Below are 20,535 nucleotides of genomic sequence, written 5' to 3'. Positions count from 1 at the left end.
AAAATTTGGGGAATGAATTTGTTATTCCTTAATAAGTGCAGTGTGTTTAGTTGACAAAATCATTACAAAAATAGGGATCAATGAGTGTTGAGAAGACTAAAAGTTACTCTTGTTTTACAGGGTTGGAAACAACCAGGCCACCACCCCCCTACCAATCATTTTACAAATGAAGAAACCAGGGAGTGAAAAAACTCATATTTTTACTCAAGCTTCAATTTGTCTTAAACTGTTAGAGTATTCTGTAACCCCATATAGCCAATAGCAGCTTTAGTAATTAGAGTTAATGTCTCTAGAATCTGTTTGCTTTATTCTTTTAATTCACTCAAACCTCAGCAAACAATTGGCCCTTGAAGTCAACTTTACAAATAAGTATAAAATTGTCATCAATTTACCTGCTACTCTTGGTAAGGAGGGAAAGGAGAAGGTTCAATATCTGTTAAAAGTGGGGGAGAGGGGGTGTAAAAAACACCTCACACTTATTACACCAATAGTTTCTCCACATTATTTAATCTCCACAACAATCTCACAAGGCAAGTATAATTTTCCCATTTTACATATAATAAAATTACCACTGGAGAGGTTAAAATACTTTCCAAGGGAACATATGTTTAGAAGTAAAATCTAGTTCTGTCTAATATTTGAGTCCACTCTGTAAACGCCACCGGGTTCAGCACCACGGACAGAGGCAAAGTCCCTAGAGTCTTCACTGCGGAAGAAATAGGGGCCGCGTGGGTGGAGTATGGGTGCTGAATCCTGGGGGAGAGCTCTAACTACAGAAATGTCTGAACTAATAGGAAGGGGATCAGGGCCAAGGAAGGGCTCACCATCATAATCTCTTCACAATAATATCAAACTGCTCTTTTTAGAACGGATTTCTATCCTCCCACCAACTAGTTAAGCTAGGACAAGCATTTTCATCTGTAAAATGCCATTCCCAGACTGCCACCCAGAGTTTTTGTAAAGAAAAGATGAATGAATAGATGGGAAAGTTATCTGGAAATTCATAAAAATTCACTGGTAAAAAAAAAACTGTAACAAATAAACCCCAAAATTCCAGTGGTTTAACACAACAGATATTTATTTCTCACTTATGTAGTACTCCCAAGCAGGGACTCCTAATTGTCATGAAGCTCATCTCCAAGAGTGATTCTGGTACCCAGAGTCCTTCCTCCTTGTGGCTCTTCCCACTTCCAACATCCAAAATGGCTTTGAAGGTCCTCATGTTTACCTGCATCAAGCTAGAAGAGTAAAAATCATGAAGAATATCTAAGAAGATTTTTTATAAGCCAAGTCTGGAAGTGGAATATATCCCTTCTGCTCACATTCTATTGGTTAGAACCCAGATCATGGCCACACCTACCAGAAAGGGTCCAGGAAGTATAGTCTCCCTGTGGGGACAGGAAGATAAGGAAATGTTTTGATGAACACAGATCAGTCTCTTGCTCCTGTACAAAGCTGAGAAGTCACAATTACATGATTCTTAGCCCCATTTGAGAGCTTGAGAGTGGGAATAAACTAAGGACCAACCATGTAAAATATCTTGACTACTGGGCTTTCACTGGATGCATATGTTGGTAATCTGGAATTCCCCAGCTGAGCATCTTCCATCCTTCCATGGTGCAAAATTGAGTAAGCTTATCAGAAGCTAGAGCTGTTAGACCATTAGATTACCCAGAAAGATCTATCTACCTACCTACTTACCTACCTACCTACCTACCTACCTATCACCTCCATATTCCTGGAAATTCTAATTCAGTGGACCTAGTAATGTGTTTTTAACACAGGGAAATTAAGATCCTTTCAGTTGCAAGTGACAGAAATCCAATTCACATGGTCTTAAGCACCAAAGGAAATGTACTGGTTCATGTAACTGTGCCAGGGGTAGAACTACTTTGGGGCATAGTTAGATATAGACACAAAAAGTCTCATTGGGTCACCCCCACTCTCCATCTCTCACCTGATCTCCTCAATAGAGGATCCATTTTAAGGCCATCTCCCTCATGGGTCAAGGTGGCCACCAGCAGCTCCAGGCATACTCTTTTATGAACAGCCCCATGAGAACTACTCTTTCTCTGTAAAAGTCCCATAATTTGTCCATTTGGCAGTTATTGTCCTGGCTTGGTTCCTATGCCTATCCCTGAACCAATCACTGTGACCAAAAAGATGGTACCCTCTGATTATCTATGTCTGGGTCATGAGACCATCCTGAATCTAGGGGTGAGGTCGAATCCATACCATGAATATATACCAATGTGCATTAGAGGTGACTCCTCAAGGACAACTAAGGTGCTATTCCCAGGAGAAGGGGGACAGGGAAGGGATGTTAGGCAAGCATCAACAACAGGATTCTCATATACTAGGCTATGGGAGGCTCCAAGAGAGGTAGGAGCTCTGAGCTTGAAACTCCCCACAGGACTGGGAAGGAACATTCTTTCAGACATGCAAAGGGGTCTCTGCTCACCAAGCTGCCTGATGCCTCCCACCCCATCCCAAACCCCAGTGGAGCGCCCCTTGCATTGAACACATGAAGCTGAAGTGACTCTCAGGGCTTTCTTTGTCAGCAGGCCAGGAGTCTACTTGGCCTTTTCACCCAGACCCTCTCAGTGGCTCTACCCCCAGCACGCTTGCACCCTCATCCCCAGCCAAGGCCTAGTGCTTGGCTTCCAATAACATCAAGGACTTAAGCTGATAATGACTTAAAGGTTAGTGACTTGAGGCCCATGAGCAAAGAATGACCTATGAATCCTTAAATCTGAATTCAACATTCTGTGTGTGTACACAATACATGTGAGTGCTTCTCCTCTTCACCAAGGAAACGAAATCCACAACTTTCATCAAATTGCCTAAAGACACTTCACCTAAAAAACACTAAGAACCACAAATGTTGATTGTGGCTTCTTTGGGCACCTGTTTCAAGTATTTAGTGGTGAAATTTCATGTTCTGTAATACTCCTTCTGGAGAAGCAGGAAGCTATGTGCCAAACTGAAATGATACTCTTAGATCAGTGTTTCCTGAGATTGGCTCATTGGAAGATGAGTTGATGTGATCTCATGTCCAGTAGAAGAAACAAAAACATTTCCATGTTCAAATAAGTTGGGGAAATGTTGGGTTAAACAAACTTCTTTTCTTCAGGACTTGTCATAATGTTCTTTAATATTCTAACATGTGGAGTGACTCTCCAGGAGGAGTTGTGGTAGGTAGGTGGAGTTTCCCAAAGTTATTTAACACAAGCACTGTCTTGTATGGGGGTTTGCTTTGTTTTCAGCATCCTGTTCAACATTTTCCTGAACACAGATTCATGGGACTAGCAATTTGGGAACCCCCTTGTCCTCGAGGGATGTATGTTTGTGGTGGCAACTTTGTGTTTACAAGCATGAAAAAGCTTCAAAAGGGGCAGTATTTAAGAGAAATAATTCCCTGTTCTTTGCTTGAATTAGAACAAATGAGGTGTCTGTATGTTTGTGAGGCTCCAGGGCATCCCTGGGTGTCTGTGAGCTGTGGCATGTCAGGTAGAAAGAGCAAGGGACCGGGGTCAGCATGCCTTGGGGCAGACTCGTGGCTCTGCCACTAACTGGCTATGTAATTAAGGCATGGACTTGACCCCTTTGAGTGTCAGCCAGTTACCTGTAAAAGGGTTTGATGTGAGGATTAAATAAGATTGTGAACTAAATGCACAGTGTCTGGCACTCAGAAATGCTCCTCCATAGCAGTTGAAGCAGAAGACTGTCTTGGTTTTCTGCAGAGCTTCACCCCTTGTTCTGGCAGCCCCAGGAAATTCTCCTATTGTCCTTACCTGCCTTATCCTCTTGCCTCAACCTTCTCCCACCTGCTCTTGACAGCTCCCCATTCTCTCCTCCTCAAGCTGCTTTGCTGGTGCTCCAAACATGTCCGAACACTGCTGACCCTCTTCCCTGCCCTCTGAGCAGGGAGATGGGTGTTGGCAATAGGACCACAACCTCCGAGACTGGCTCCCTCCCACCTGCCTCAGCAACTACCCTGGTACCACCTTGGGCCAACAAACCACACGGGGATGGATGCAAAGGCCTCACTATCTGCTGACGCTGGCAGACTGTCCTTCAGGTCACCCTTTATGGTATGTCACCAAAAGCGAACAAATCTATGCTGCGTCTCTTCTATCAGAGCTTGTTTCTATCTGCATCTGTCATCGCTGATTGCATTTCAATGGGTTTAGTCTCTATTTTAAATAAAAGATTTATGCCTTAGCTGTCAGAGCCTGCTTTTATTTGAAAATTTAATCTTGTTTCTGGGAGTCTAGATTAACTTATTAGATTTAGGCGTCCCTCGTGTGTCTCTGAGAGAAAAGGAGTAGATTCTCCCCTCTCTGCATATGGCCCTGCACATACCACACAGCAGAAGCCAAGAGCTGGATGGACTTCACTGTGAGTAAACCAAGACAGGACAGAGGGACAGAAGCTACCTCTTGGACACCTTTCTTTGGTTACCACATGTCCAGGGAGTGTTTCTCCTGTCTCTGGGCCAGTTTCCAGTCCATTCCCTGGGAGGCCTGTGTTCCCTGCAAGGGCCCTCCACCAAACTTGCCCATTCTCAGGGATTTTGTGGAGGCTCCAGAAAAGGCCCCCATTTGTCAAGCTCAGCTATGCCAAGGAGTTCCCAAGTTTCCTTCATATCTGTACTGTATCTTCTACCCCTCTCAGGTCGCTCACTTGACTGATTAAACCATGGGGTCAGAAGATGGGTTTGAGTCTCAGCAATGACCTCAGCCAAGCCACTTAACTTCCCTGACCCTTGGTCTCTTCATTTGAAAGATGAAGATAATGGTAATGCCCATCTAATAGGGTTGCTGAGTGAGGAAATAGGGCGGGGGGTGGGGGGAAGCTCTTGACAGGCCCCTTTCTGTGAATTTGTTGCTGCTTCAGTGTGTATGGGGGTGTGGGGTATACCACTACCCCCTTTGGAGGTGAAGATGTGGCAGTCCAAAGGGAAGAGTGGCTTGCTCAAGGTCCAATAAGGTGAATGGCAAATCTGGCTCAGAACCAGGAATCCCCACCCAGTGCTACAGGCTCTTTCCTTCTCCCCTCACCCCACCCCACCCCTTGCCTCTCTGTCTGTCTCTCCCTTCCTCCTTCCCTTTCTCTCCCCCTTTTCTCCTCTCTCTCTCTCTCTCTCTCTCTCTGCACTGGGCTGAAATGTTTCCCCCTAAAATTCGTATTTTGAAGCCCTAACCTCCAATGTAATTGCATTTGATTTCTGGAGAGAGGGTCTTTAGGAAGTAATTAAGGTTAAATAAGGTCATAAAGATGGGGCCCTAATCCAGGAGGACTGGTGGCTTTACAGGAAGATAAGATCTGTCTGTATGTCTCTCCCCTCTCCTCCTCCCCCTCACCTACATGCTCTGAGGAAAGGTCATGTGAGCACATGGTGAGAAAGCAGCCACCTACAAGCCAAGAGAAGACACCCAGAATGAAGCCTACCTTGCTGGCACCTTGACCTTGGACTTCCTCCCTTCCGGAATTGTGAGAAAGAAATATGTTGTTGAAGACAGCCAGTCAATGGTATTTTGTTATAAAAGCCCAGTGCTTTTGTATCTGTCTGTCTCTGTTCCTTTCCCCCTCCGCCCCCAGCGATTCTTGACTTTCCCGTAGCACGCCTGCCATCTGCTGGTCAGTCTAAGGATAGCAGGCAAGTGCAGGCTTCAGAGAGGCGCGGCCTCCTCCAGGGCACCCCCTCCCCGCCTTATCTATGCCTGCGCTCTGCGTGAGCAGCACACGTACACTCAGCAACCAAGGAGGAGAGCTGGGAGAGCTGAGATGGCTTCTCGCTCCCCTTCGTTTTCCCACTCTCCTACACAATAACTTGGTAGTCCTCAACTCTTATGAACACTTCTTTTTAGTTATTAAGTTCCTTAGAGTCAGGGCCACAACTGACCCATCTCATTCCCACCTACTAACTGGCTGGCACACAGTAGGTGCTCCACTAAATGTTCCCTGAATGACTGAGGGAAGCCACTGTCATTTGGGGATTTCATTGGTTCTCATCTTTGAGGGGCTGGGTCTCAGGAACCTCTCTTGCTCCTGGTGGTGCGCCACTGCACCCAGGCTCGCATGTGCTGCACCCAAACTCCGGCTCCTGCACACAGCAATTGGTGCCCACCTGGCTGGGCCAACAGGTCACAGATCAAGAGCATCATCTCCTATCTCATTAGAAAGGCTTCAAACCCAGCTCTGTGGGCCAACCCTTAGTGGGGACATGTGTCTCCTGGTTTGTCACTTGGCAAAACAACTCCAAGGGGAGGAAGACAGTGTCTTCATAAGTCAGCTACCTTGGCCTCCAAAAGAACTGTTATCTGAGGGGGCTAATTAAGATGAATCTGTCCAAGGGGAGAGGAAGCCCCAGCTCCAGCTCGAGCTTTCCAACCTAGAGGCTCCTCTATCACTCCAGTTCCTAAATCAGCCCAGGGTAACAGGGGGAGAGGAGGCTCCCCGGGGCCCAGTATGCTCAGCCAGGCCCCAGTCACCCTCATCAGGGCTAGGACTCCCCATGAGGAAGCGAGGCGCTCACCTGCAGTGCACGATTTAAAGGAGCAGCTTGTGCCAGGTAAGAAATGTACCCCCTCTCTTTGGCCTCAGAGTCTCATGTGGCTCAGCACAGTGCTGGTCCCAATCTTGTCTTTCCTTAACATTTGGGAAGTTTATTCATCATGGACTTTCTTGCATGAGATTTAATTGCTATAAAATATTGCGTTAGTGAAAGTGAGGGCTTAAACAGTGTCTGTACACCCATGTCCATAATAGCATTATTCACCATAGCCAAAAGGTAGAAAGCAACCACCCCACGTGTCCGTCGATGGATGAGTGGATAAGCAAAATGTGGTATCTCCACAATGGACTATGAGTCAGCCTTAAAAAGGAAGGAAATTCTGGGGCGCCTGGGTGGCTCAGTCGGTTAAGCGGCCGACTTCGGCTCAGGTCCTGATCTCGCGGTCCGTGAGTTCGAGCCCCGCGTCAGGCTCTGTGCTGACAGCTCAGAGCCTGGAGCCTGCTTCCGATTCTGTGTCTCCCTCTCTGTCTGCCCCTCCCCGACTCATGCTCTGTCTCTCTCTGTCTCAGAAATAAATAAACATTAAAAAAAAATTAAAGGGGCGCCTGGGTGGCGCAGTCGGTTAAGCGTCCGACTTCAGCCAGGTCACGATCTCGCGGTCCGTGAGTTCGAGCCCCGCGTCAGGCTCTGGGCTGATGGCTCAGAGCCTGGAGCCTGTTTCCGATTCTGTGTCTCCCTCTCTCTCTGCCCCTCCCCCGTTCATGCTCTGTCTCTCTCTGTCCCCAAAATAAATAAACGTTGAAAAAAAATTTTTTTTTAAATTAAAAAAAAAAGGAAGGAAATTCTGACACCTGCTACATATGCATGAACCTGGAGAACATCACGCTAAATGAAATAAATCAGATACAAAAAGAGAAATACTGTAAGATTCCCTTTATACAAAGTACTTAGAATAGTCAGAGTCATAGAGATAGAAAGTAGAATGGAGGTTGCCAGGGGCTGGGTGGCGGGAGCAGGGAGTATGGTGTCAATATTTAATGGGGACAGGGTTTCAGTTGGGGAAGATGAAAAAGTTCTAAAGATGGAGGGTGGGGATGGTGGCACAACAGGGCCAATGTATTTAACACAACTGAACTGAACACTTAAGAATGGTTAAAATGGTAACTTTTATAGTATGTTTCACCACAACAAAAAATCTGCATGAAAATAATATTGATCTTAATTGCTGAGTTTTTTGGTGTCCTCTGAAATTTTGTGCCTGGGTCGAGTGTGTCTTGCCTCACCCTTGCCTGACCTTGAATTCTTTACACTGTCCCTATCCTACTGACCAGGGGACCCAGCCTGGGGGATGTTAGAAGTTAACAGGCCTGCTCAAGGTCACCTAGGAGATTATTGGTGAGCCGGGAAGTCAAAAGCCGAGGCCCTGGCTCCCAGCTGAGGACTTCGTTCCATGCAGCTCTTCCTGCCTACTCATTCCCAAGGTGCTTCCGGGCAGCTCTGTGAACACCACTGTCCTTTTGGAGGCAGCTGTTCTTCAGTGGACCCAGCCCTAGCCCACCTCTCCTATTATGGGGACCCCCCCCTACAGCTACAACTCTCTGCTCCCCTTTCAGAGAAATTTCTAGGCAGGGGCAGGATCATGGGGCCAATAGGGTAGGCAAAGGGGCCAAATCCATTTTCACACTCCCTAGCTATGACCATGGCTGCTACCTTTCCCCCAACATCCATCCCCCCTCCTGCCCAGGAACAGAACCCAATCTTAGCTGGGCACGGGCTGACTAGAATAAAGCTTGCATTTCCTAGCTTCCCTTGCTAGCTGGGTGTGCCCACAGACTTTAGATGTGGACACACTAAACCCTACACCTGGAAGCCAAAGCCAGTCTATGGTATTTTTGTTATAGCGGCCAGAGCTAAGACAAGGTACTTATTTGTATTATCTGGTGAGTGGCCAATCTGTTAAAACCAAGAGTTCCCCCGAAATCAATGATCATCTCCAAGCTCCAGATATTTATTTCTTTTCCAGCAATTCTGGCTGAGATATTGGGTTCCTCAGACTTTGCTGTAGGGAATGTGACCTGAATGTTGTCTATTCAGAGCACAGCTGTGGGGACCAGTCACAGTGGATGAGAACCTGCCCCCATCCTCCTCAGCTCTCCCCACGTCACCTCCCCAGGCTCTCTCCCAGTCCCCACCCTGGGGCTTCCTCGGCCAGTCAGATACTTCTGCTGACTGCACAGCACATCTCTCCAGGCTGGGGAGAAGGGACCAGGCACTGGGAAAGGCTCTCAGAGTGTGGCCCTTTGGCAAGAACACAGACACATGTCTGAGCCCCAAGGGTGGAGGCCGGGAGAAAGCAGAGGAGGAGGCTGGATGGTTAGAAGGCCTACAGGCAACCTCCTCCTAAGTCACGACCAGAGATAAAAGTGGTCGTGAATAGCTTCTCCAAGCACTTCGCAGTCTCTAAAGCACTTTTCCTTCCATTATGCTCCTCATTCCCAGTGGGGAAACAGAGGTTCAGAGAAGGCAGAGAGCTTGGCCACGGTCACACAACAGTCAGAGATACTGCGTTGACCCACCTTAAACATTCCTCAGAATTTGGAGAACATTCCAGACACTTGGGCCCTTAGCAGTGGGCTTGGGGGCACATGAAGGGACATTCACCTGCTGACTGTTTCTGAGCCTTGGCCTGGCCTTTAGGGAAGGACCTACAGATGTGGGGGTGGAGGGAAGGCATCTTCCTGGGGGTCCGACCTGGCCTCCCCTCACAGGTGTGAACAACAACATGCCTTTCTCAGAAACCTTGGGTTTATTCACTCAGTGCCCCCTCCCCTCTCCTTTTTTTTTAAATTTTTATTTTTGAGAGAGAGAGAGGGAGTGGGACAGGAGCAGAGAGAGAGGGAGTCAGAGAATGTGAAGCAGGCTCCACGCTATCAGCACAGAGCCCAACGTGGGGCTTGAACCCAGGAACCATGGCCTGATTTTGGCCTGAACCAAAATCAGATGCTCAACCAGCTGAGCCACCCAGGAGCCCTCCTCCCCTCTTCTGATACTAGCACCCCAATAGTGCTTTGGAGAGCCATCCCTCCTCACAGGATACACTCTGAGTCCTTAGTCAAGGGTCCCACCCGGCTTCTTGGCTGAGGGGTGACTGTATAATGGTGGCCCAGACAGCCAACTCTGTCTCCCCTGGAATCTCAGACACACAGATGGCAAGGCCCCAGCAGGCAGACAGCATCGGGGTCTGCCTCCATCTCGGGCTCCCCAAGACTTAATTTTCCACCTTTTCCTCCTACACCGAGAGCTACTCCAGATCCTTCCACTATATGCCTGCCTCATTCAGGTTAGCCAGAGGCACTTGTTGGGGCTCCCAACTGAGATGCCTGCCTGATTACCCAGCCAGGCCCAGCAAAGGGAGACTCCCAGGGGTCTCTGTCCAGCAGGAACTGCCCCCCTACCTCAGGGCAAGTCTCTCTCTGTTTAGACCACTCCCCAGGCCCTATTGTGTTTTCTGCAATTTCCGATTGATTACTTTCATAGAGTCCTGGATGCAGGTCTATTTCTGGGAACCCGGCCTCCCCTTCACAGGCCTTATGATGTCCGGCCGGGTGGCAGCACAGCAGGCCTGAGGCAGGTGAGGTCTCCCACCTTGCACCAGGGAGAAATGACACCACCTATGAGCCCTCGCTGCCCTGCTGCTGGGCATGTTACTCATGTCAGCTCACTCCAGCCTCCTCCACTTTGTGCCTGCTGCACAGGCTCCCCCAGCCCCTTCCCATCATAGGACCCTTCCCAGAGCCACACAAGACTCGCTGCTCTTGTCCACCCTTTGGGTGTGAGTTCCAGCAACGCCTTCTCAGTGAGGGCCTCCAGGACCCCGGAGAGATGGAACTGTACCGAGCCACCCCCGGGGCTGCTTGAAAACCACCACCAGAGACAGATGCAGGTGGAAGGTGTCACCCTGCAGGCCGTACTCTGGAATCAGAGTGGAAGGAGGAGGACAGTAGAGAAAGCAGCTGTGGGGACCTTGGGCAGCATGGACGTAAGGAGAGAGAATCTGAAACAGACTGCGGGGGACATGGAAGCCAGGTGAGGATGTGGGAGATGCTCCTGTGGGGTAACTGGGCACCCGGAGACAATATTAAAGAGGGCGAAGTCCCCGGTACTTGCAGCCCCATAGGGTCACCCTAATGGGCAGGGTCAGAATCAAGAGCCAGGGCTGGACCCAGGAGCACGACAGAGAGAGTAAAGTGGCAGCTCCTGGGGTGCCAGCTCAGGGCTCTTCAGGGAGACACATGGAGCTGTTCTTCAGAGCTCCACTTACACAGAGTGCAATTTCAGTGCAGTTTCGCCTGTCTTTCCATGCCTCCCCCAGCCTCCTGCCCCAAGGCCTCCCCAAGCTTCTTCTAGGGGCAGTGGGGGAGAGGGAGTTCCTGCCACAGTGGAGCCAGACTCACTTCTCAGGGTATCGGCCCTTGTATCTTTCCCAGAGGAAACAGCCCTCTTCTTTGTAAGTTAATAATTTAGTATTAATAGTGTTAATATTTTTCATGTGCTAATTGTCTTAGGGAAACTTCACATGGATGAATCCTGGCTGGTAGGAGTGGGGGGGAGGGGGCGGGTAGGTATGGTTATTAATCCCAGATTTTACAGGGAAGGACACTGGGGCAGAGAGATTGAAATTCATGTCCATGGTCACATGGGCCTTAAAGCGGCAGAGCCATGACTTAACAGCAGTCAGGCTCTACCGTGCACCTAACCAGGCACCACGCTGCCCTGAAATGAAGGGGGCTTGCATCCTCCCCCCTGCCACTGAGGTATCCCAGACCCCTGCCCAGTCCCTGTGTCTGGCCCCCTCCCTGCCTTCCCAAGGTCCCATCAACCCCCCCACCAAGTGGCTCCCATTCCTGACAGCCTCCCCTCCCTTCCTTCCAGCCCCACCCGACACCCAGGCCCCCCATCCCCCGCCCCACAGTGGTTTCCCCGTCTTCACCCTCCCACCCGCGTCCCCTTTCAACTGTTTCTCTTAGAAGCTTCAAGCAGGAGAGACAGCTGGGGATCTGCTCTGCAACCTGCTTGGGATGGCCACACTGGGGCCACCCAGGCCTCCTGCTGCCACCGCCGCCCAAAGGCAGACATTCGGAGCTTCTCAGCTGACTCCAGCAGAGAATTCGCCGCTCCATCACCGACTGCCATCATGCTGTGATTAGTTAATCACTAAGTGCATGGGGCTTTTAATTAACTGCCAGCCCTGCGCGGGCGGGCAGCTGTTCCACGAACCACATCAGCTCATGGCTCCCCCAGTCCAAGCTGATGGAGCACTTCAATCATGCACTTGATGCTTGGATATTTGGATGCTGCGGAGATGTGGCTGCCCCTTCTGCAACCAGAGGGGGACAGAGCTGCCAGCCACAGGAAGGAGAAAAGAAGGTGACCGTCAGTTGGGGGTGGGGGTGACCTCAGGTGTGTAAGTGTGAAAGGGGAAGTCTGCACAAGATCTGTGAGTATGCAGATGTAGCTGTGGTGTTTGTGTCAAAAGTAACTCAACTCAAATAAGTATAGGGAACAAAAAACAAAAACCTATAGGTGCCACATAACCAGAGAGTATGAGACTTCAGGGATGGCTGGATCCAGGAGTACGAATGAAGTTGCCAGGGCAGATGGAGCCTGAACTATCAGTACAGGAGCACTTGCATCCCGGGTGAGTCAACTGAATACAGGGAGCTTATGTGAGGCATGAATAAGATAGCAAGGTTGTTGCTCCAAACAGGGATGTCCCCTGCTCCTCTCTGATTCAGTTATTCCCTCTCACCTCTGGGCCTCCAACTAATTCTGGCCCCATTTCGATTACAGCCTTATTACATTTAATTGTAACCATTTGTTCACATGGCTGTGTTGCCCAGTAGACCAAGATTCCCCAACATTAGCACTAGTGACCGTTGGGGTTGGACAATCCTTCAGGGGCTGTCTTGTGCACTGTAGGATGTTTGGCTGTGCACGTGACAGAGGGTGACCAGTGTGGATGTGTCCCCATCTCAAGGGGGAAGATGCTTACCTTGTCATACCACATCCTTCATTTATTAAACAGATCGGAAATCTGAATTTTTTTATGACATGGCCTGACTTCTAAAACACTTAGCAGGCTGAATAAAATACATCTGTGGGCCAAATATCACTGGCACTACTTTGCAACCCTTCATTGAGTCCTATTCACTGTAAGACGAAAGAGGTCAAACAGCAAACCCAAGGTCACAGAGCCAAAAGAAGGAGAGCTGCATGGGCCTCGTACCTGGGCCTCTGGCTCCCTGACCAGCCAAGTCTTCCTAGCTCCATGCTGCTCTGTGTTTTACCTCACCCTCAGAGCCATCCAGCCCTGAGGCCTGGCCCCTGGAAGGCCCTGGCAGCCTCCTTGGGGCCCTGCTGAGCAAAGGAAGGACACTCTCAGGACGAAGGAGACTGCAGGGCCGTGAATATGCAAATCACAGCCCACTCCACAGTACATCCATCCTGCAGCCTAATTGAGACATTTGCTTGGAGTGTCCTGGAAAACTAGGGCAGATGTGGTGTTCTGAGAATCAGAGCCACCCTCCTCGGACACCCTGCTGAGACTGGGGACCTATGGCTGTGCTCTGGAACTTGGTTGGGCCAGCCACAGTAAAGCAGTTCTTGCTAATAAGATTATATATATATTTTAAATGGCCCTTGAGTATTGCAATGATACTGGGTATTAAAATGCTAGAAAGGAGGGCAAAGTAAAAAAGACAGCCCATCACTGCATAAACCGTGCAGCAGCAGGTGGAAAAATCCGCTGATTTCATCCCCATATATCCCACCCCAGCCTAAGCCAGAGAGGTTGGAGGTATGTTCACACTTTTCTTGACACTAGAGGCTTCCTCAATTTGCAATTCATTTCAATAGGTACCACTTGGTGGTGGTGGGGAAAACACTGTCCGCAAGGCTTTATTTCTTTCTTGCAATGCAATTCCAGGCCCTACTCTGGACTTGGGATCCCAGCTTGTCAGCAGCCGTGGTCTATTCAATGCTGCCTGTACATATGCATGGTGTCTTCCCGGGTCTCTCTGGCTCAGCGTGCCCACTCTCCTCCCCACCCGCCCCCATTTCTGCTCACATCACTCAGTGGTACCTGGCTGGTTGGAAGCATTCAAGAGCTGCTTGTTGAATGAATGAATGAGCTTTCTGAAGCAGCAAAACATTTCACCGCCTTCATTCTCTGGCTCTATTCCCTGTCCCCGTGCCTCCCCTCTTTAGACACAGATTATTTCCTCCTCCCTGTACATCTTCATACCTTGGTAGGTGCCGTTACCTCCAAAGAGAATGTAATTCTCCTCTTGTCAAAGCCTCTGATTCCTTCAAGACCCAGGTTGACTTCTTTCTCTGTGGAGTCTTCTCTGATGGCCTCCCCACCCCCCCACGGCCAGGAGACTTCACCATGCCCTCCATCACTATTACATGTTACCATCGCCCCTGTATTAGCTATTTGTATCACCTGAAAAATTTTTATTGCAAGTAAGAGGAAACACAACTCCAGCTCATTAAAAGTCTGAAAAGTTCAGGGGCGCCTGAGTGCCTCAGTTGGTTAAGCATCAGACTCTTGATATCAGCTCAGGTCATGAGACTGAGCCCCGAGTTGGGCTCTGCACTGAGGGTGGAGCCTGCTTGGGATTCTCTCTCCCTCTCTGCCCCTCCCCCACTCTCTCTCTCACACACACACACACACACACACACACACACACTCAATAAATAAATAAATAAATAGATAGATAGATAAATAAATAAATAAATAAATAAATAAATAACTTTTTTAAGTCTGGGGGTGCCCAGGTGGCTCAGTCAGTTAAGCTTCCAACTTCAGCTCAGGTCATGATCTCATGGTGCATGAGTTCAAGCCCCGCATCAGGCTCTGTGCTGACGGCTCAGAGCCTGGAGCCTGCTGTCTCCTCTCTCTGCCCCTTGCCCATTTGCACTCTGTCTCTTTCTCTCTCAAAAATAAATAAACATAAAAAAAATTTAAGTCTGAAAATCTCAGACACTGGCTCAGTTTTTCAGTGAGACTCTTGACTCTTTGAATGGTGTTTTATCTTCACTGTAGCTTCCCTCCCTCACCAGACCAAAATGACCACCACCATTCCAGGCTTCACATCCATACACCCCACGATTCACAGAGGAGTCTTCTTCACATTCCTAATGAAGCTCCCAATTCTATGCTGATTGGGCCCTTCTTGCATCAATCACTCTAGCCTGGGGAACTCAGGGTATTGATTGGCTTACACCAACCTGATCCCATCCCTCAAATTGGAGTGGTGTTTGTTCACCCAAACTACAAGGGGGAGCAGTGGAGGGGGCAGTGGGAGACAAAACCATGCTCACAAGGCTTTGCAGGTGTCTCCCCTGGGAAACAATAAGCTCCATGAGAGCAGGAACTGACTATACTTAATTTTTTTTTAATGTATATTTATTTTTGAGAGAGAAAGAGCATGAGCAGGGGAGGGGCAGAGAGAGAGTGGGACAGAGGATCTGAAGCAGACTCTGCATGGACAGTGGCAAGCCTGATGTGGGGCTCAAACTCACAAACTATGAGATCATGACCTGAGCTGAAGTCAGATGCTCAACTGACTGAGCCACCCAGGTGCCCCAGATTTCTACACCCACCCCCCTCACTGCCCAGGACAGTGCTTGGCACCAGAGACACACCCATAAATGCTCCTTGATTTGAATTATCTCCTGTCCCATGAGATGATCCTCTGGGTCCTGGGTCTCCTAACCTCTGGTCTCTTTTAAGATGGCTGTAGCCGAAAGAGAATGCTAATACTCATGTTCACAAACAGAGAGTTCTGGCAACCCAATTTCCACCCCAGAACAGGTCTTCTAGAAACATGTGGACACTGATTTCTACTGCAGATTTGGGGATGAGAAACCTGGGGTGAAGAGGCCCGCATGTGTTGTCCTGTCCATTCACTCTCTCACTCATTCACTTACCTACTCACTGTATCAATGCCTATTAATCATTGCCTCCCACCCCACACACACAGCCCCTGCTCAATGGGGACTGTACACAGCCTCCACCCAACTACCCTTGATTGATTACAATCGATTTTTTCATTATTTCATTAGAGAGGTTGCAACATTCCCTGAGAGGCATTTGAAACACTTGGAGGATTTCCTTCTATTTTACTTGTGACCAAGTATTAAAATATTGAGATGTGGCGCACCTGGGTGGCTTAGTTGGTTGAGCATCTGACTCCTGGTTTCAGCTCAGGTCATGATCTCACAGTTTGTGAGTTCGAGCCCCGTTTTGGGCTCTGAGCTGATAGCACAGCCATCTCTTTCTGCCCCTCTTCTGCTCCCACTCTCTGTCTCTCAAAATAAATAAATAAACTTTAAAAAATAAAATAAAATATTGACATAGACCCAAAGGGAGACTGTATACATTTTAAAAAATTTCTCCCTTATATAGTTTGGAGGACTAGTATGTGTATGCAAATAGGCTAAATTATATATGAGTTTTATGTTAACACAGTAAAGGGGGTCTTACAAAATGTATTATATAAAAGGTGTATTGGCAGGGGACTTCCACCTACGGCTGAGGAGGGACATAGCAAATCCTCTCCCCTAAAAGCAATTACAAAGCTGGACAAAATTGATCAAAACAACCACGTAGCACTCCGGCCATCATACCACAATTGGAGCAGTATTTGTGCTTGCAAACCAGAAAGTTGGGCAATAACCGTGAACATCTGTGGCATTCCTGCCCAAAGCTGCTCCCGGCCCCTCCTCCCAGCTACAAGCACAGAGGTCCCACCAGTGTGGGGCAGTTTCTCTGCTTTGGCTAAAAGGGAATCACTGGATTGGGGGCAGTAAGCGGCACCCACCCTTGGCAGCCTTGTAGGCTTCCGTGAAAATCTCCAAGGCAGAAAAGCACAAGAGCCACCAGCTCCACCAGACCGAGGCTGCCGGTTGTGCTTGGGGCAAACATACTCCTGGCTAAAGCTGCGTGCACACAGTGTGCAAACCACAGAAGGCCCAAGCAACCACACACTCCTGGCTAACCCCTAGGCTGTGCGTGTGTGCAAAGATGAGAAAGAGTCCAGCAGAAAGTAAACGACAGAAAACACATGAAAATGGCCTGAATTTTGAGTGGGTTCCTGTTATCAGCTGCTTCTAAAATGGCTCCCTGTGATCCTCACCTCCTCGGATTAGTACCCTATGTAGTACCCTTTGGGTGAGGCCAGCACATAGTGACCTGCTTCTAATAAACAGAACTCAGCAGAAGTGATGGGTGTCACTTCCGAGGCTAGGTTTTAAAAAAATGACTTCCGCCTTGCTCTCATTCTCTCTCTGGTTCTTCTCCCTTGCTGCCCTGATGAAGTGAGCTGCCATGTTGTGAGCATCCCTATGGAGAGTCACATGTCACAAGAGACTGAAGGTGGCCTTCTGCCAATGGCCAGCAAAGGAAGAACTCAGGTCAATGAGCTGCAAGGAACCCAGTCCTGCCAAGAACCAGATCAGGAACTTGGAGGTAGAGCCTCCCCCAGTTAGTCCTTCAGATGGTCCACCGTAACCTGGCTCACACCTGATTTTAGCCTGAGTCAGAGGACCCAACCAAGGTACACCCAGAATCCTGACCCACAGGAGCTCTTCAATAATAAACTGTGCAAAAATAAACAATAATGCAGTACTAAGAGAGCTGACACAGCCCCCCTGTCCACACACAGATTCCTCAACAGAGGACAGATTGTTTACTGGCTGGAGGTATTCGAGCACAATCTCTCTGCAGACAGATATGCAGATATGCAGACACAGAAGCAATCAGGAAACTAGGCTTAAATATAAAAACAAAAAGACAAAAAATTTAATCAGAAACTTCAGGGACTTCACACCATCAGGAAGACAGGATTCCCAGATTCCCAGACAGGGATTGTCTGATTCACAGAACCTAGCTAAGTTATTAAACAGATAAATAAATGGGGAAAAAAGCAACAATAAACTTGGCAGGAATCAGAATCCAAAGTTGCTACAATTTTTCTTAATGTCCAGTTTTCAGTAAAAAATTACAAGATACACAAAGAAACAGGAAAGTGTGACACATACCCAGGAAAACATCTGTCAATAAACACTGTCTCTGAGTGTTTGCAGATGTTGAATTTAGCAAAGACCTCAAATAGCTACTACAAATACGGCAAAGAATTAAAACAAATCATGTTTAAAATTTTAAATGAAAGTATGATAACAATGAATCAACATAAATTCTAAATAAGGAGACAGAGATTATTTTTTAAAAGATAAGTGAAATTTAATAGAAGAATTTTGCAACAAAGGAATATTATATCAAGACACTCTTATAATTTTTAAATGACCCAACTGAAGACAGCTAAGTATATTTTTTATTTTTTATTTTATTTTTTCTAACAAAATAACAGTTACTTTAATTTTGTAGAAATGCTAATTTTATCTGTGCAATTTATACAAGTGTGTTGTTTTGTTTATTTTTTTGTTTTCAACATTTACTTATTTACTTTTTTAATATAATTTATTATCAAATTGGTTAACATACAGTGTGTAAAGTGTGCTCTTGGTTTTTGGGTTGGTTTTGGGGAGAGAGAGGAAAATGGGTGATGGGCATTGAGGAGGGCACTTGTTGGGATGAGCACTGGGTGTTGTATGTAAGCGATGAACCATGGGAATCTACCCCAAAAGTTATTTATTTAAAAAGGAAAATTCTGGGGTTGAAAGTACAATTGAAATGAAAATATACTATAAAGACTCAACAAAAGATTATATATGGCCAAGGAAAGAATTAGCAAACTTGGAGATAGATTGATAGAAATTATCCAATCTAAGGATCAGGGGGAAAAAATGATGGAAGAAAAATGAACAAAACTTTGGAGCACAGTGGTACAACATTAAGCATGTCAGCAGATGCGTGATGAGACTCCCAGACATAGAAAAAGAAAGGAACAGAAAAACATTATGGAAAAAATGGCCAAGATATTCCAGAATCTGATGAAAAACAATTAAATACATTATCCCAAAAGTTCAAGAAACTTCAAGGAGGATAAATACAAAGAGATCCACACCTAGACACATCATAGCAAACACTTAAAAGACAAAAACAGGGGCTCCTGGGTGGCTCAGTTGGTTAACGTGTTGGACTTCAGCTCAGGTCATGATCTCACAATTCATGAGTTTGAGCCCCACATTGAGCCTTGTGTAGGGCTCTGTGCTGACAGCTCAGAGCCTGGACCCCGCTTCAGATACTGTGTTTCCCCCTCTCTCTGCCCCTCCCCTGTTCACACTCTGTTTCTCTTTCAAAAGTAAAGAAACATTAAAAAAAATTTTTAAGACAAAAACAGAGAGAAAAAAATCATCAAAATAATAATAATAATAATAATAATAATAATAAAAAGACTCATATGTGCAGGGGAGCAATGATGTGATTACCAGATGATTTCCCATATAAAACAGTGGAAAGCAAAAGGCAGTGAAATGGCATATACAAAATCCTGGGGGGAAAACTGTTAACCAAGAATTCTATTATCCAGCAAATGTTTGTCCAAAAATGAAAGTAAAATAAAGACATTTCCACATACACAAAGACTAATAGAATTCATTGCTAAAATCCTGCAAATATATTTGTAAAATGAATGAAGCCAGATATGAAAAACTGTATGTAATATGATTCCATTGATATAAAACTCTAACAGACAAAACAAACCTATGAAATTAGAAGTTAGAATAGTGTTTACCCTCAGAGGGAGACCCTGACCAGCAGGAGCTGTAAGGAGGAATTCTGGGGAAATTGTTATACAGATGTCTTCATTTGTGATTCTGGCACATTTCTTTTCTTTCTTTCTTTCTTTCTTTCTTTCTTTCTTCCTTCCTTCCTTCCTTCCTTCCTTTCTTTCTTTCTTTCTTTCTTCTTTCTTTCTCTTTTAATTAGATTTTTTTTAATGTTCTTTTTTAAGTTTATTTATTTATTTTGAGAGAGAGAGAGAGAGAGTAAGCGAGGGAGGGAGGGGGCAGAGAGACAGGGGAAGAGAGAGAATCCCAAGCAAGCTCCACACTGTCAGTGCAGAGCCTGATGCGGGGCTCAAACTTACAAACCGTGAGATCATGACCTGAGCTGAACTCAGAATCAGATGCTTAACCGACTGAGCCACCCGGATGCCCCTGGCACATTTCTTTATACACAGCTTCCTTCAACAAAAGTTTAGTAACACAAAAAAGGAAGCTTGATTGTGTCAGTCCCTCCCCTCTTTCTGAATCGCTTGTTTTCCTCTTCCTTGCGAGTCTGAGCAAACCTGTGACTTCTAAGGTCCTGTCTGGTCTGGCCTTAGCCCACCTCTCCAGCATCATTTCTCACTACCTGGTACTCTAGCCTTTGTGCTTCTGTTATACTTCAAGTCTGCTGTGCTTCCATCCTGCCACAGGGCCTTTGTACATGCTCATCCCTCTGGTCCAGAGCCCCACTGAGACCTATTTACCCTTTAGCTCCATGCTTGAGTGAGTCGCGACCCTCCCACGACCCATCCAAATCTAGTTCTTTCACAGCATTGTATTTCTTTCCTTCAGAGCCCTCATTTTTATTTGCCCTTATGGACTCATAGAACAATTATTTGCTGCTTTGTCTTTCCCACTGGCCCATATGTTTTAGGAGGTCTGGCTATGTCATTTTGTACTGTATCCCCAGCACCGTGCCTGGCACCTAGTAGGCATCTGATAGCTATCTGTTCAATGAACATAAAAGTAACTGAGGCTATAAAAAATCTTCATTCTAATTAGAGTACATTGTGGAAAGCCTGGATACCAAACTAAGGAATATAGATTTTTTTTTTGTAGGCTACAGGGAGCCATTGAAGTTTTGTGAGAAAGGGAGGTATGTGAACTGACCTTTAAGATCTTCATGGCAGTGGAGGAGGAGAGGCTGTGGCAGAGTCCAGATAAGGGACAGTGCCTGTGGAGAGGCAATGACCGTGTGTGGAAGCCAGTACTGCACCCCA

At 47.0% G+C, this 20,535-nt stretch overlaps 1 long non-coding RNA gene across 1 annotated transcript; it reads right to left on the bottom strand.

Annotated features, from left to right (window-relative positions):
- Nucleotides 1-1,060: 1,060 nt before the first annotated feature.
- On the bottom strand, nt 1,061-20,511 carry LOC113595213 (uncharacterized). Its single transcript, XR_008293593.1, has 4 exons — nt 20,426-20,511; nt 6,542-6,708; nt 3,795-3,919; nt 1,061-1,238 (listed from the first exon to the last, which is right to left on the bottom strand). It is a non-coding gene; the product is annotated as an uncharacterized LOC113595213 (long non-coding RNA).
- Nucleotides 20,512-20,535: the final 24 nt, after the last annotated feature.

This window comes from Acinonyx jubatus, chromosome E2 (assembly GCF_027475565.1).
Source record: "Acinonyx jubatus isolate Ajub_Pintada_27869175 chromosome E2, VMU_Ajub_asm_v1.0, whole genome shotgun sequence".
NCBI classification, from domain to species: domain Eukaryota; kingdom Metazoa; phylum Chordata; class Mammalia; order Carnivora; family Felidae; genus Acinonyx; species Acinonyx jubatus.
Note: the sequence above shows the minus strand (reverse complement) of the source record. Positions and strands in the feature narration are given on the sequence as shown.